The sequence below is a fragment of the Macaca mulatta genome, chromosome 15 (genome assembly GCF_049350105.2).
Source record: "Macaca mulatta isolate MMU2019108-1 chromosome 15, T2T-MMU8v2.0, whole genome shotgun sequence".
NCBI lineage: Eukaryota > Metazoa > Chordata > Mammalia > Primates > Cercopithecidae > Macaca > Macaca mulatta.
This window is the reverse complement of record NC_133420.1, coordinates 103,436,804-103,452,337: the sequence shown is the minus strand read 5'-3', so window position 1 is coordinate 103,452,337 and position 15,534 is coordinate 103,436,804. Positions and strand designations below refer to the sequence as shown.

Below are 15,534 nucleotides of genomic sequence, written 5' to 3'. Positions count from 1 at the left end.
GACCCAAACACCTCCCACCAGGCCCCATCTCCAGTATTGGGGGTTACCATTAAACATGAGATTTGGGTGGGGACAAATACCCAAACTATATCACATACTTTTAGGCAAATTTAGATAATGACACCAGAATAATTAAAATCTCAAGCTGTTAAGAATTAGACATAATTTTCTCCATGTAGGGAGGAATGAGGCAGCTGCTTATTTTTTCTTATTTGAAATCTTTAACTAACAAGGGTGTGTATTACTTTTAAAAAGATAAAAGTGGCCAGGTGCGGTGGCTCACACCTGTAATCCCGGCACTTTGGGAGGCCAAGGCAGGTGGATCACCTGATGTTGGGAGTTCAAGGTCAGCCTGACCAACAAAGATAAACCCCGTTTCTACTAACAATACAAAATAAGCCAAGTGTGGTGGCGGCTGCCTGTAATCCCAGCTACTCGGAAGGCTGAGGCAGGAGAATTGCTTGAATCTGGGAGGCAGATGTTGCAGTGAGTCGAGATTGTGCCACTGCACTCCAGTCTGGATGACAGAGTGAGACTCCATCTAAAAAGAAATAAATAAAAGGATAAAAGTTGGCTGGGTGCAGTGGCTTAAGCCTGTAATCCCAGCACTTTGGGAGACCAAGGCCGGTGGATTCCCTGAGGTCAGGAGTTCGAGACCAGCCTGGCCAACATGGTAAAAGCCCATCTCTACTAAAAATACAAAAATGAGCCAGGCGTGGTGGCAGGCACCTGTAATCCCAACTACTCAGAAGGCTGAGGCAGGAGAATTGCTTCAACCCGGCAGGCAGAGGTTGCAGTGAGCCGAGATCATGCCATTGCACTCCAGCCTGGGTGACAGAGTGAGACTCTGCCTCAAAAAAAAAAAAAAAAAGAGAAAAGTTATCTTTTAATGACTAAGATGCCATTTCTGTCATGAGGAATCTTGCACTCTGTACAGAAAACTGATTATATAAGGGGGATGAAAGGAGAGAAAGAAGTAGGGAGGTGACAAAATCTTTATTGAATGTCTACTTGGTGTTATGCATTTTGCTGGATAAATTACATATATTATCTCATTTAATCCTTCTACTGTTCCAGTGACTTCCCCCATTTTACTCTGAACAATGAACGCTTGAAAAGGTTATCTAATTTATTTAAGATCACAAAACTTGGCCGGGCGCGGTGGCTCAAGCCTGTAATCCCAGCACTTTGGGAGGCCGAGACGGGCGGATCACAAGGTCAGGAGATCGAGACCATCCTGGCTAACCCGGTGAAACCCCGTCTCTACTAAAAAATACAAAAAACTAGCCGGGCGAGGTGGCGGGCGCCTGTAGTCCCAGCTACTCGGGAGGCTGAGGCAGGAGAATGGCGTGAACCCGGGAGGCGGAGCTTGCAGTGAGCTGAGATCCGGCCACTGCACTCCAGCCTGGGTGACAGAGCGAGACTCCGTCTCAAAAAAAAAAAAAAAAAAAATCACAAAACTTCTCCATACCAGAGGAAGGAATCAAACCCAGGTCTATCAAAGTCTTAATTTATGTACTTCCTCATATAGAAGGCAGTCATCTAAGTACTAAAGATATTTAGTACTAAAGTACTAAGTACTGAAGATATTTGGATATCAGTAAGATTTTTAAGATAGACACTGCTCTCTTGCTAGATAAAGTTGTAGTAAAGGACAGGGTTACCTTACAGATCTAGGACACAGCAGGATAAGTCAAGCTTCAACCCCTTGGTGAGACCTTCTCTAGAGAAGCAGACCGCTGAGGGACAGTTTTTGATGTCTATGTCCTATCTAACACATTCAAAACTCTTAACAGCTGGAAAGATGAATGATTCATCTAAACCCATCCCAGGAGTCCTGAAATCTTCCCCTTTGTTGCAGTGAGACACATTAACTGGAGGAGAGATGGCCTCCTGCGAATCTCCATTACAGTCAACCCTCCCATCTTCTTGTTCCACTTCCCTGTCACTCACTTATGAGATTTGGAGATAAGCTAATTTGGTCACACTATTCCTCAGCTGGTCCCTTTTGGAGAAATCTTTTTAGGTATTTTGGTCACCTTATTAGGTATTTTGGTCACCTTATTAGGTATTTGGTCAACTTATTCCCTTCCTTGGAATAATTTTTGTTAAACTCTCACCACCCTCTTAACTTTTAATTCCTCTTCCTCTTTTCCTCCTCCTCCTCCTCCCTTTCTTTCCTCTTCCTATTTCTCTTTCTCTTCCTTTTCTCTCTTTCTCTCAGTTGATAACTGTGCCTACCACATCTCCAGGAAACATAGAACATCAATTTTATACCCTAAAATCCAATCAACCTCCATACACATCCATTCTTCCTTTCCTCCCGTGTCAGAAGAAGAGGAGCCCTTCTTCTAGGCAAAGCTAATTCTGCTGCTTTTGTCCTTATCCTGTTTACTCCTGCTTATCCTGGAGTCTGTGCCATCTTTTATTATCTCTCCTCTGCCTTTTCACTCCTCCTTCTCCGTGAGCATCTTTCCCTTACTATAAAACGTAACTAACCTGCTCCCACTGGTGAATATCTTTTCTTTCTTCTCAATTCCACTTTCTTTCCCAGGTGTTTGTGGAGCATGTGCTATGTAGCAGACACTGTGCTGGGTGATGAGAATACTTTGGGAAATGAAACATCCAAACCTTGCCTTCAGGGAGCTTACAGTCTAGTGAGAGAGCAGATGATAAGTAGGCATATAAATATAAATGTATACATTTCCACAAATAGGGCACAGTGTTAGAGAGTAAAGGGGGAGTCCTCTAAGTTAGGGTAGCCAGAAAAAAGCTCTTATCATTCCATCACCTCCATTACTGGAGTTCAGACTGTTATCTCTCACGGGGGTTCTAACGAACTCTTAACTGGATTCTCTGCTTACAAATTCCCTTTTCTGGTCCTTTTCACATATTACTACCATAATTCAGTGTCTAAAGCAGATCCAAACTTGTCATTCCTCTATTTATGCCTTCAGTAGTTTCTCAATACCTGCAAGCCCAGATACTTGAGCCCAACATTGTAAAACACCTAGATGAGTAAAGAGACTAGAGATTGCTCTATAAACAGAGACCAGTGCTGTGAGCAATGTTTGGTGCTGATGTTAATCTCCAGAACTCCCTTGGGCTTGTTATTTTTGACAGCCATTCTCTATTTTTATTTGTCTACTTTAACAAAACCAAACCAAATGAAGAATGAAGAGCATCTAGTGGAAGACCTAGAGCAATCACATTCTCTCCTACAACTACTAAGTAGTTCTAAGAAACAGGTTAGGCTGTGGAACCTGCAAAGTGGAGAAGAAAGTGACTGAAACTCTGGTGAGAGAAAGGGCCACACAGTTGACTGCTGCAGGAGACCAAATTTGACATTCTTCTTTAAAATGCTATTAGGAAAACTGGTCAGCTAAAACAAAAAGAAACTAAATTTAGTGAATTTCTCATTTGGTGAAATGGGCTTTTGTGAATTGACCATTGAGTGAGTTTTTTCAAGAGTCTAGGGGAATTTGACATTCTGACTATTCGACAGATTCCACCAGGGGGAAGTGAATTATATGAGTCAAGGTTAATGGCATGGGCAGAGGAGCTCCTGCTCCACTTCCTTTTTAGTAGCTGAGAGCATATTGTGTCTCTTGTTGCCTCTGTGTCAGCCTGTGGTTAGCAAAGCGTGGGTCTAAACTTCATGCTCCCAATCTGCCCCAAAAGAGAACGTGGAACTTAATTGAGGGCCTGATTAGGAGCTTGATAGAAGATGTCTTGACAAAGAAGATGAGATGACCTGTTAGTGGTGAGCCAGAGATGGGTCGCTGGGTCAGAGCCCTGCCTATTAAATTATAAGAAAATTTGCAAGCCAGTTGTTAAACACAGCAGTAATTAAAAACAAAGATATTTCAACTTACATCTATATTAATTCTATTAAAAATAAAGACAATATTCAAAATTGTCGCTCCATAGTTATTAGACTACATTTTACATATTATCTATGTTCTTGAGCTTATATACATCTATTCTATCTGTAAGACAGATCTTTTTCCAACTTCACATTTGGTGACACCACACTAGTATCTTGAAATGCCAAGGCGGGAATGTTTACACCACAGAAGTTTGCAAATACCACAAATCAGGGCTCAACTGACTCAGAACCAACTGCTAATCATACTGGGGTCTACACTGCAGGGCAGACTTCCTGTTCAAAGAGCCAGGAGAGGCTAGCATGGTGACTCATGCCTGTAATCTCAGCACTTTGAGAGGCCAAGTGGGGTGGATCACTTGAGGTCAGGAGTTCGAGACCAGCCTAGTCAACATGGTGAAACCCCATCTCTATTAAAAATACAAAAAAAAAATTAGCCTAGCATGGTGGCACATGCCTGTAATCCCAGCTACTCAGGAGGCTGAGGCACGAAAATCACTTGAACCCAGAAGGCGGAGGTCAAAGTAAATGGCACCACTGCGCTCCAGCCTGGGTGATGAAGTGAGACTCTGTCTCAGAAAAAAAAAAAAAAAAAAGAGCAAGGAAAGTCACACTGGACCTCTGCAGCACTAACAAGGTAAGGTCATGTCAGCAAGGATAAGAATGGTCCATGCATTACACCAGTTACAGGCTTCAGTTCAGATACCAGCAGAACACCCCAAAATTGCACCAGTCCCTCCCAGTGGTCGTGAGTCCAGGGAGCAGCCCAGACTAGCTATGACACAGCAGAAACCAACAATGTCAAAAGGATGCCAAGAGCTCCCGATCTCCTCTGTCCTGCTGAAGTCGCTTAAGCCTCACATTCAGATGTCATCTTGAAGAGAAACAGAGTGAGCAAAAACCTGAAAGACTGAGCACTTTATCTAAAAGAGATAAAAAATTTACCTAAAGACATGATTTTCTTTATAAAATTGAATAAAATTCTGGTGAGACTGAAACTGTACTTGTCACCCTTGGGGAGGGAGTGGTTGAGTGAGGACGATCTTTGCTGAACACAGACCAAGTATAAAAAAAAAAGGAGCCACACTTTGTTGTCGTTGCATATTTGAGAACAGTGTAACTAACTTTACACTTCTGCTACAGTGGGGATTTTGAACTTTTTTTTCTTTCTGACTCTAGACAAACAGATATTGAACTTTTATTAAGGGATAAGTACTATTAGTATCTTCCATGTGCAGATAAAGAAATCAAGCCTCAGAAAGTCTCTGTGACTTATATAAGATGACCCAACCAGGAAGAGGATGAGTTGGGTCTCGAAAGGAATGTTGGTATGACTGCAAGCGTTCTGCCCTGGTTTTACTGCTTGTTGTCGACTCTTTTCAGGCCTTTTGTAGATCCTTTTGGCTGTATAGGTACTTCTCCAAGAACTGAGACAAACCAGGAGAGAGCATCCCCTCAGGGAAGCATCTGGAACAGATAACCTGGGGACAAGTCAAGTCAGGAAGGCTATTACTTTAGACACTGACCATGAATACTTTAGGATCTAGGACAAGAAACGAAATGTCACTAGAAAGGAAGTTGAACTCAGAAGCTAAGTGCACAAATCACGAAGAAGGTAAATGGGCCACAGGGCTGGCAGCTAATAGAGTTAAGAGACCGGGGCAATGATTGAGATGTGGAGCAGAGAGGTTGGAATGTGAAGAACTAAATCCAGGAATCCTGAGCAAACGTTCCTTTCACACGGGGCCCAGCTCATCTTGCCAGAGCAGCAGTAGCCTCATAAAGGAGCCAAACCAGGCATGAAAACAACCTCTTTCCAAAGTGCGATTATTACTCACTCACTCCCTCCCACTGCCCTGCATGCCCCAAGACTGCTATCTCCATCTGACTCTTAGTTGTCTTGAAAAATAAGTATTTTTATTAGTTTATCGAAGTAATTTATGCAGGTAATTTTAGAAATTCAAATATAGAAAGACTTAAAAGAAAAGCAGAAGTCACCTGTCCCAACCTACTCCCTTTCCAATCCAACTCTTCACACTTTGCATTCAACTTCTGTACATTTCCAAATGCCCCATGCACTCCCATGGCTCACACAGAACTGCACACGCCAGAACCTGTCCCAGTATTTCTTTTCTGGTTTTATTATCCCAAAGAGACGGAGAGGAGCCCAGCACAAAAGTCCCAAAATATAGAGCCTTGGTGAATACAAATAGATTGAGAGCCAGAGTAAGCACGGGAGGGAAGCAAAGGTGTCCACCCAGGCTCCTTTTGTTTCACTGATTTCCATGGGCGGATGGATGGTTTCTCGCCATTGTCTGGGGTGTATTGTATACTCTGCCAGCTCAAGGGAATGAGTCAGCTTCTTGCTTCTCCTTTACTTCCCATCTGCTGATAATGCAGCTCTCTACAACCTGTTGATCTCCATTAATAGTAAGAAGGCCATCAAACACAATTTGAGTTCAAAAACACATTTTTCCGTTTTGGTAGCAGAACTTTCTTCTGAGGTCTAGTGTTGCAGTGGCTCAAGTTTTCCTTTGTCTGCCATCCTAAAGGACATCATTCTTGTATTCATTCATTCAACAAACATTTGCTAAGCATCCACTCTGGGTCAGGCATGTGATCAGCACACTGGACACAGTTTAAGTCCACAGTCTGTGCCCTTGTGCCAGAATGGCCTAGGAAGAAAGTCAGATGAAAAGGCCACCACAAGTCGGTTTGATGAAAGCTCTCACAGATAAGTTTCTATGGAAGCATTAGGATGGGCACTGCACTCCTGATTGAGTAGTCAGGGACAGCCTTCTGGAATGGGGATATTGAGGTGAGTTTTGAAGGCCAGCTATGAGCTAGGGTCTCTGCAGAGTATCTAGGGGCACTGAGTGTGGCCAGAACAATCTTTCTCTGATCACAGCCCCCAAACTGCTGAGATATTCACAACACCTGGCCAACAACTGTCAATTTTCTGGGTTAACATCCTAAATCTTGACTTTTTAGACAACGGCACCTGAATCCCAGCAGATACTGGCTGTTATTAGCCATTTCCCCAATTTGAGAACTCTATCCTTGGGCCCAGGTCTCTGCAGAGCTAAACAAAGCACCTTGGTCCAGCAGCCAGACCTCCCCTGCTCTTTGGGTCTGCCTGGACTTCTGGTCCAGCTTTGCTGCTTCCCGAGACCCAGCTCCAATATTTGTCACCCAGACACTTTCTTCCTCTCAGAAGGGTCTGACCTCTCCAAGACCCTGAAAGAGGAAGTAAATGCTTCTCACAGCTATGTCCCCACTGTTTCAAGAAATTATACGAAGGATAGAGGAAGACACATGGAAGTATCCAGAACCTTAGCCAGTCCAGAAATTTCACTTCGGTGTTTCATACCTTTATCTAGACACTTTGGTAGCTATTAAACTGAGATTTGTCCTAGGAAAGTAATATTTGGAGCAAATAAATTGCAAAAAAAAGTTAAAATAAAAAAGGTTTTATTTTCGTGGAAAGAAAGTAATAACAATAACACTGAGGAATAGAAAAGTGGAACCGGGCCGGGTGTGGTGGCTCACACCTGTAATACCAGCACTTTGGGAGGCCGAGGCCAGTGAATCATGAGGTCAAGAGATAGAGACCATTCTGGCCTACATGGTGAACCCCTATCTCTACTAAAAATACAAAAATTAGCCAGGCATGGTGACGGGTACCTGTAGTACCAGCTACTCGGGAGGCTGAAGCAGGAGAATCGCTTGAACCTGGGAGGTGGAGATTGCAGTGAACCGAGATCGTGCCATTGCATTCCAGCCTGTATGATAGAGCAAGACGCTGTCAGCAGGAGAAGGAGAAGGAGAAGGAGAAGGAGAAGGAGAAGGAGAAGGAGAAGGAGAGGAAGAAGAAGAAGAAGAAGAAGAAGAAGAAGAAGAAGAAGAAGAAGAAGAAGAAGAAGAAGAAGAAGAAGAAGAAGAAGAAGAAGAGAAGAAAAAGAAAGAAAGAAAAAAAGAAAGAAAGAAAGAAAGAAAGAAAGAAAGAAAGAAAGAAAGAAAGAAAGAAAGAAAGAAAGAAAGAAAGAAAGAAAGAAAAGAAAAGAAAAATGAAACCATTGAAGAGAAGAGACAATTCAGGTCTAAAGGACTGAGAGGTTGAAATTTCACAAGTTTGCTTAGGATTAGACCTGTTTGAAAGACGTGGAGAGAGAGAAACAAGGTAGGAAAAGAAGCAGGGGAAGAGGGAATAATAAGGGCACTATTAGAAGGAATGACTGAGCTGGGGCAGAGGCATAAGCAAGTAGGAGGGAATAAAATGCTAAAACTAGAATCATGTAGACAGACAATTTTATAGGAAACGTATGTTAAAATAAGTACTGAAAACAGGCAAAGAAGACAAGATAGCAAAGCTTGAGTGATACCATACTTGGTTCTTAGAGAATCATTTTGTCTTCACCTGATTGCAGAAAAGTCCAGCCAAAGACTCATCAAATATGCTGTTTCCTGTTGTCATCTATGTGCGACTTCTTCTAGCTCATTACATCCCCAACATGGCTTCCCCTGTAGGGAACACACTTGTACCTGGGGCAAGAGTCGCTCCTCTTAACTTGCGACGTGCAGGGTGGGTTGAGTTCTGCTAAATTTCAAAGCTAACATTAAATTTCTTCTGCCCACTTTTGTAAATTCCTTCTGAGTTACTTCTCTACCCCTCCCTGGCTCATTTTCTGAGACTAAACAGTCAAATGAACAAAGAGTCCAATTATTTTCCATGAGTAGGAGAAAGGAATTATAGCAACTCCAAGAAATCATTAGTCAAAATTAATGCATAGCATGAAAAATATTACACACATGCACAGGTACACACACTTACATTCACACATGCCACCTCCAAGAGCCTCTGTCTTCACTAACAATCTACTAAAAAGGCCAATCAAATTTTAGCCTAGATGAGGACATATACTTTCAATTTGTCTATTTGGTACACATGGATGGCTTTTTTCTGCATATTTTTTCAATAGAGTGCCCAACAGGGAATTGTAGCTTAGTATTTTAGAGATCAACCCACTGGGTTGGGGTGGGAAAATGGTCTGTTCAAATTATTCACCCACTATTGAGAAGTAGATCTTTCCAATGAAGAAAAAAATGTCAAAGAGGGAATTTTCTACCCATGTGTCTCTCTTGATAAAACTAGAGAAGAAAGGATTACTGCGCACTAGGCGTTTAGAGTAAAGCTGGTGGGAACACACAAAAGGAATTTCGTGAAGCACTACTGGGGACTGCTTACAGACCTCAATCGTAAGTAGTACATTTAGAAAACCATGTTAGCCTAAAAACATTATTTATTTTTCTCTATGAGCTTTGGAAAGTATTGATTTGGAAATACGGATTTCTTTGCCCACTGAGTCTTTTGGAAACATATTCTGGTTATTTTTATGAGCCCAGCCTGTCTTCCTGGCTTTATATGGAAATTAATTTCTTTTGGCAACATATCCACTTCTTGATCTAAGGCATATATGAGGTTTAACTACATCTCTTCAGAGCTTTGCAAATACTCATACTGAGTCTTTCTGGAAAAGGAAGAATTTTAACCCCATCAAAGGGAGTCTGGTCAAGAAGGATTGTGGGTCACTCTAGCAAAAAATAGGATTCGTTGGTACAAGAGGGAGCTAGTTAAGCAAGAGCATGTTAGGGTAAGCATTAAGGAAGAACTTTTTTTTGACAAATGCAATGTCTAACAAATTCTAAAACTGGCTATCAAGGAATATCTGTAATAGCAAACACTTGAAAGAATTACCCATGTTACACCACCATTTCTTTTAAATTGTTTAAGCAGTAAGAGGTTTATAATGCTGAAAACTCTTAACTACACTAGGGGGGAAAAGCTACACTCACAAATCACTTCTATCATGCAGGTTTATTACAAAGTTACATAAGAATGTCGGCTCAGGAGATCTCGCCTTTGCACTCCAGCATGGGCGACAGAGTGAGACTCCCTCTCAAAAAAAAAAAAAAAAAAAAAAAAAATTATCTGCTAGGCGCAGTGGCTCACGCCTCTAATCCCAGCACTTTGGGAGGTCAAGATGGGTGAATTGCCTGACCTCAAGAGTTCGAGTCCAGCCTGGCCAACCTAGTAAAACCCCATCTCTACTAAAAATACAAAAACTTAGACAGACATGGTGGCACATGTAGTACCAGCTACTCAAGAGGCTGAGGAATGAAAATCACTTGAACTCGGGAAGCGGAGGTTGCAGTGAGCTGAGGTCATGCCACTGCACTCCAGCCTGGGTGACAGAGTGAGACTCTATCTCCAAAAAAATAAAAATAAATTAAAAAGTAAAATGTTGCGGGGGCGGAGCTCGGCAGAGACCGGGAAGGGTTCGCTGTGACTCCCGCTCCTCGAGTTGGGGGCTCCGTTGGACGCTGCTAGGCAGACAGCGAGTAACGAGGGCGGGTGACCGCGGTGTCCCTGGGCCTAACCATGTCTCTAACCATGCTCAACTGCGGTTAGAGACGACATGAGTGCCGCGGGGCTGCTGGCCCCGGCCTCGGCCCAGGCTGAAGCGCCGCCAGCCCCCAAGTCCTACCCAGAGGAGGACGAAGAGCTGGAGAGCGCCGAGGACGAGCTTAGCTGTCCGGGCCGCGAGTCGGACGAAGACACTGAGGATAGTGAAACTGACCTGGCAAAGCATGATGAAGAAGACTATGTAGAAATGAAGGAACAGATGTATCAGGACAAACTGGCTTCTCTCAAGAGGCAGTTGCAACAACCACAAGAAGGTACATTACAGGAATATCAGCAAAGAATGAAAAAACTAGATCAGCGGTACAAAGAGAGGATATGGAATGCAGAACTCTTCCTCCAGCTGGAAACTGAACAAGTGGAACAAAATTACGTTAAAGAAAAGAAGGCAGCAGTGAAAGAATTTAAAGACAAGAAGGTTGAGCTGAAAGAGAACCTGATTGCTGAGCTAGAAGAAAAGAAGAAAATGATCGAAAACGAAAAGCTGACAATGAACTGACTGGAGATTCTATGGAGGTGAAACCTATCATGACCAGAAAGTTGCAGAGGCGAACAAATGATTCCGTCCCCATCCCAAACAAGAGGAGGAAACCTGCTCCAGCCCAGCTAAACTATTTGTTAACGGATGAACAGATCATGGAGGATCTGAGAACATTAAATAAGCTTAAGTCACCCAAGAGACCAGCATCTCCATCCTCTCCTGAGCACCTGCCTGTGACACCCGTGGAATCTTCCAGCCCAGAGGTTTGAAGCTCCGATAGAAGATGGCAAACTGTGCTATGACAAAAGATGGTACCACAAAAGCCAGGCCATCCATCTGGAATCAAAGGACAACCAGAAACTGAGCTGCATGATCAGTTCTGTAGGAGCCAGTGAGATCTGGGTGAGGAAGACAAGTGACAGCATCAAAATGAGGATCTACCTGGGCCAGCTTCAGCCCGGGCTCTTCGTGATCTGCCAATGCTCAGCTGCTTGACTTTCTGCAGTGCTCTTCTCTTGATCCTTTTTCTGGAGTGGGTTTTATTTTTGTTTTGTTTTGTTTTCTTCTTAATAGAAAAAATGTTAACTTACTGGGAATAGCTACTCAGCCTTGGAAATGGAGAGCACTGTCATGGATTCCTTAAGGCACTTTTGTGGCCGGCCACTTGGAACTCTGTCAGTCTTTTCTGCCTCAACTTCTTCCAGACATCAGTTACCATGTGACTGTTTTACTTTCAGGAGTATTGGGGGTTTGATTTACTTTCCTTTTATCTCTTTATTTTTTGCTTATACTTGTTTTTGAAAACCTCCTCTGAGTTTGAAGGGACAGCTGTTTTTATTAATCTTTAGGTCTCTCTATCATGGAGAAGAACAGGAAGGGATACACTCTCCAGTGCATTTTCATGTTTTGAATCTGATTAGTGGATCAGGTAGCTACTTTGCCTGTTGAGCCCAATTCACTATTTCCCCAGAAGCTTGGGGCAGAGGTCCCAGCAGGAGATGAATTCTCCTGGCTCTCAGCCTTCTGGGAGAAATAAATGCTTTGTGTAACATCTGGCGCCCGCCATCCATTCCACTGGCTGAGTGATGGAAAACCTTGCCTGGGAGACTCTGTACACTGAAGCAAATGGGTTTGGGGAGGGGACATTTCATATTTATAATGTGTTGAAGGTACTATATTTTAAATATTATTTCATGCAGGTAATTTATTCAAACATTTGTTCTAGCTTAAAAAAAAAAAAGTAAAATGTTAGTTTTAGGCCAGGTGCTGTGGCTTACGCCTACAATCCCAGCACTTTGGGAGACCCGGGCAGGCTGATCTCCAGAGGTCAAGAGTTCGAGACCAGTCTGGCCAACATGGCAAAATCCTGTCTCTACTAAAAATACAAAAACTAGCCAGTGGTGTCTCACACCTGTAATTCCAGCTACTTGGGAGGCTGAGGCACGAGAATTGCTTAAACCCGGAGGCAGAGGTTGCAGTGAGCCAAGATTGTGCCATTGCATTCCAGCCTGGGCAACAGAGCAAGACTCCATTTCAAAAAAAAAAAAAAAAAGAAAGAAAGAAAGAAAAAAGAATGTGAGCTCAAATAAGAAATTCCTCATCAGCCACACTCCTCCTCAGGGTCTTAGGTGTTCCAGTGTTGGGCTGCAGGCTTCTAGGAGCTTCAGAGGAATAACTAAACACTCAAGACTGCAACTCAAGCTTGAATGACCCATATTCTTCTGTTTGACTAACATCTTTAACTTCCGGAAGAAAGAACTTGGGTGAATTTTCTATCATTCAGTATACTGTAACCTTGATATGTAGAAAACAAAGAAAAGCAAAAGCAAAGAATCTTGCAGTAACAAACCACCTTTCTCCATAAACAGACTCCTCAGTTAAATCGACTGTAGCTAGGACAGCAGGGTTTGTTTGATTCAGAAACAATGCCATGTGAATTACTGGATTCTGCAGGAAAGAACTGGTTGGGGTCACTTTTCTTAAAAGACTTCTTTGCCACAAAAATATCCAGGATATAAATAAGATTGAAAAAGAAAAAGTAAAAGGAAAGATATATGCAATACATGTTGCAGAGTATTAATATCTCCAATATTAAAAATATCTAATAAATAAGAAAAAAAATTGCAATAGAAAAAACGAAGAAATGATATTTGTCTTTTTGAGGGTGGGCTACCCAGCATATGAATGGTCATCTAATGCAGGCAAGTATTGGTAGAAAGTAAGCCCCCATTTTCTACTACAGAAGCCAAAGGGGCCAGAGAATCCTGCACTTATCCATTGACTATCCTGTCAGACATCTGACATGGACTCAGTCAGTCACGTGCCTCCACCTGGGACTCTGAGTCTTAAGGAATGATGAAAAGACAGCGGAGCAAGTGAGAATTTATTTACAGTAGTGTTGAGCGTTCCAAGACAGCAGTGGTTGGTTGTAGACAGGATACCAACGACAACATAGTAACTGTCCTGTCTTGTGATATTACATGTACTGCATTTCCCACTGCCTAGCACTCTTTTACCAAGCCTGGTTCTCCAACTTTCTCATTGATTCTCTAAGCTCTCCCATATCCTTCCAGCAAAATCTGTTTCTGCCTAGGTTAACTGTAGTTGGCTTTGTTGCTTGTAACTAAGAGCCCTGACAGAGAAAATGACTGACAGTTCTCAAATGAAGCAACATTTGTGGATAACAAAAGCAGAGAAAGATGTCAAATCCCATAAATAATCGAGAAATAGTAAGTAGAGAATAGGATATGCCTCATCTCTATGTTAGCGAAGATTAAAAGAATTGTTAGAATCCAGTGTTGGCAAGAGTATATGTAGGGAAACATGCACTCTTAATGAACTGGTTTGTTGTTGTTGTTGTTGTTTTGTTTTGTTTTGTTTTTTGAGATGGGGTTTCGCTCTTTTTGCACAGGCTAGAGTGCAATGGTGCGATCTCGGCTCACTGCAACCTCCGCCTCCCGGATTCAAGTGATTCTCCTGCCTTAGCCTCCAGAGTAGCTGGGACTATAGGCACCCACCACCATGCCTGGCTAATGTTTTTTGTATTTATAGTAGAGACGGGGTTTCACCATGTTGGCCAGGCTGGTCTCGAACTCCTGACCTCAGGTCATCCACTTGCCTCAGCCTCCCAAAGTGTTAATAAACTGTTAACAGGAATGTAAGTTGATGCAACTTTTCCGGGGGGAGATTGGAAATGTATGCCAATATTTTAAATGTGTACACCCTTTGATCAGCAATTTCTCAACTAGCATTTATCTTAGAGAGATAATTAGTCAAGGTAGAGCAGCAGTCTTGATATGACAGCAATGTTTATAATTTAAAAATGGAAACAATTTAAACAGACATCAGTAGAGAGATTGTTATGATAGACCTTTACAAAAGAATATGATTCAGCACTAAAAAGGCAATTTAAAAGGTTTTATGTATATTTAATGAGAAACATCTGCACAGCATGGAAGAGAAGTAAAGCTTTCAGAAGAATAAGTGTTGCATAATTTCATATTTTAAATGTGGAAGGCAGAATTCTAAGATGGCCCCATGATCCCTGTTCTCTGTTATACTTGTAATTATGTTACATTACTAGAAAGTGGACATTACAATGTAATTAAGATTACTAACCAGTTGACTTTGAGTTCATCACAAGGGAGATTATCAGGTGAGCCTGACCTAAACCCATGAGCCCTTAGTAGCAGACTTCAGAGCAAACCCATGAGCCCTTAGTAGCAGACTTCAGAGCAAACCCATGAGCCCTTAGTAGCAGACTTCAGAGCAAACCCATGAGCCCTTAGTAGCAGACTTCAGAGCAAACCCATGAGCCCTTAGTAGCAGACTTCAGAGCAAAAGGGAATATCAGAAATTCAAAATGCAAAAAGGACTCAATATGCCTTACTGACTTGAAAAGGGAGGGATGGAAGGGACCACATGGAAAGGATCTGATCTGAAGAACTGACAGTGACCCCCAGCCAACAAGAATATTCAGCCTATAACCACAAAATAATTAACAACCTCAAAGAGGCAGGAGGTGGATTCTTCCCCAGAGCATCCAAATAAGAGCCTGGCTAACACCTTGATTTCAGCCCTGTGAGACTCTAAGCAGAGGACCCAACTGAGTCGGTGGACTTTTGATAATTTCTTATACAGCAATAGAAAGCTATAAACTGAATATATATATATACACACACACATATATTTCAGTTATTGCTTCCTAAGCAATGAAATTGGGAGGGTGGTATTTACATTATATTTTATACCACTCTGGATTGCTTGCTTCTTCTTCACAAATATAATTAGAAAAATATCAGGCCAGGCGCGGTGGCTCATGCCTGTAATCCCAGCACTTTGGGAGGCCAAGGTAGGCAGATCACCTGAGGTCCAGGAGTTCAAGACCAGCCTGGCCAACATGGTAAAATCCTGTATCTACTAAAAATACACAAATTAGCTGGGCATGGTGGCACATGCTTGTGATCCCAGCTACTCAGCTGACTAAGGCACAAGAATCTCTTGAACCCGGAGGAGGTTGCAGTGAGCCAAGTTTGCGCCACTGCACTCCAGCCTGGGTGACAAAGCAAGACCCTGCCTCAAAAAAAAAAAAAAAAAAAGAGAAAAATATATTTTAATATTTCAAAAAAATGGAAGCCATGTAATATGCCTGGAAGCCACTTGAGCATCTATGGATTTCTCCTGTAG

General features: G+C 42.4%; 1 pseudogene across 1 annotated transcript; it reads left to right on the top strand.

Annotated features, from left to right (window-relative positions):
- The first annotated feature begins 10,362 nt into the window (after positions 1-10,362).
- LOC704706 (sin3 histone deacetylase corepressor complex component SDS3 pseudogene) lies at positions 10,363-11,343 on the top strand (annotated as a pseudogene). The gene has a single exon (XR_013405059.1). The product of XR_013405059.1 is annotated as a sin3 histone deacetylase corepressor complex component SDS3 pseudogene (transcript).
- Positions 11,344-15,534: the final 4,191 nt, after the last annotated feature.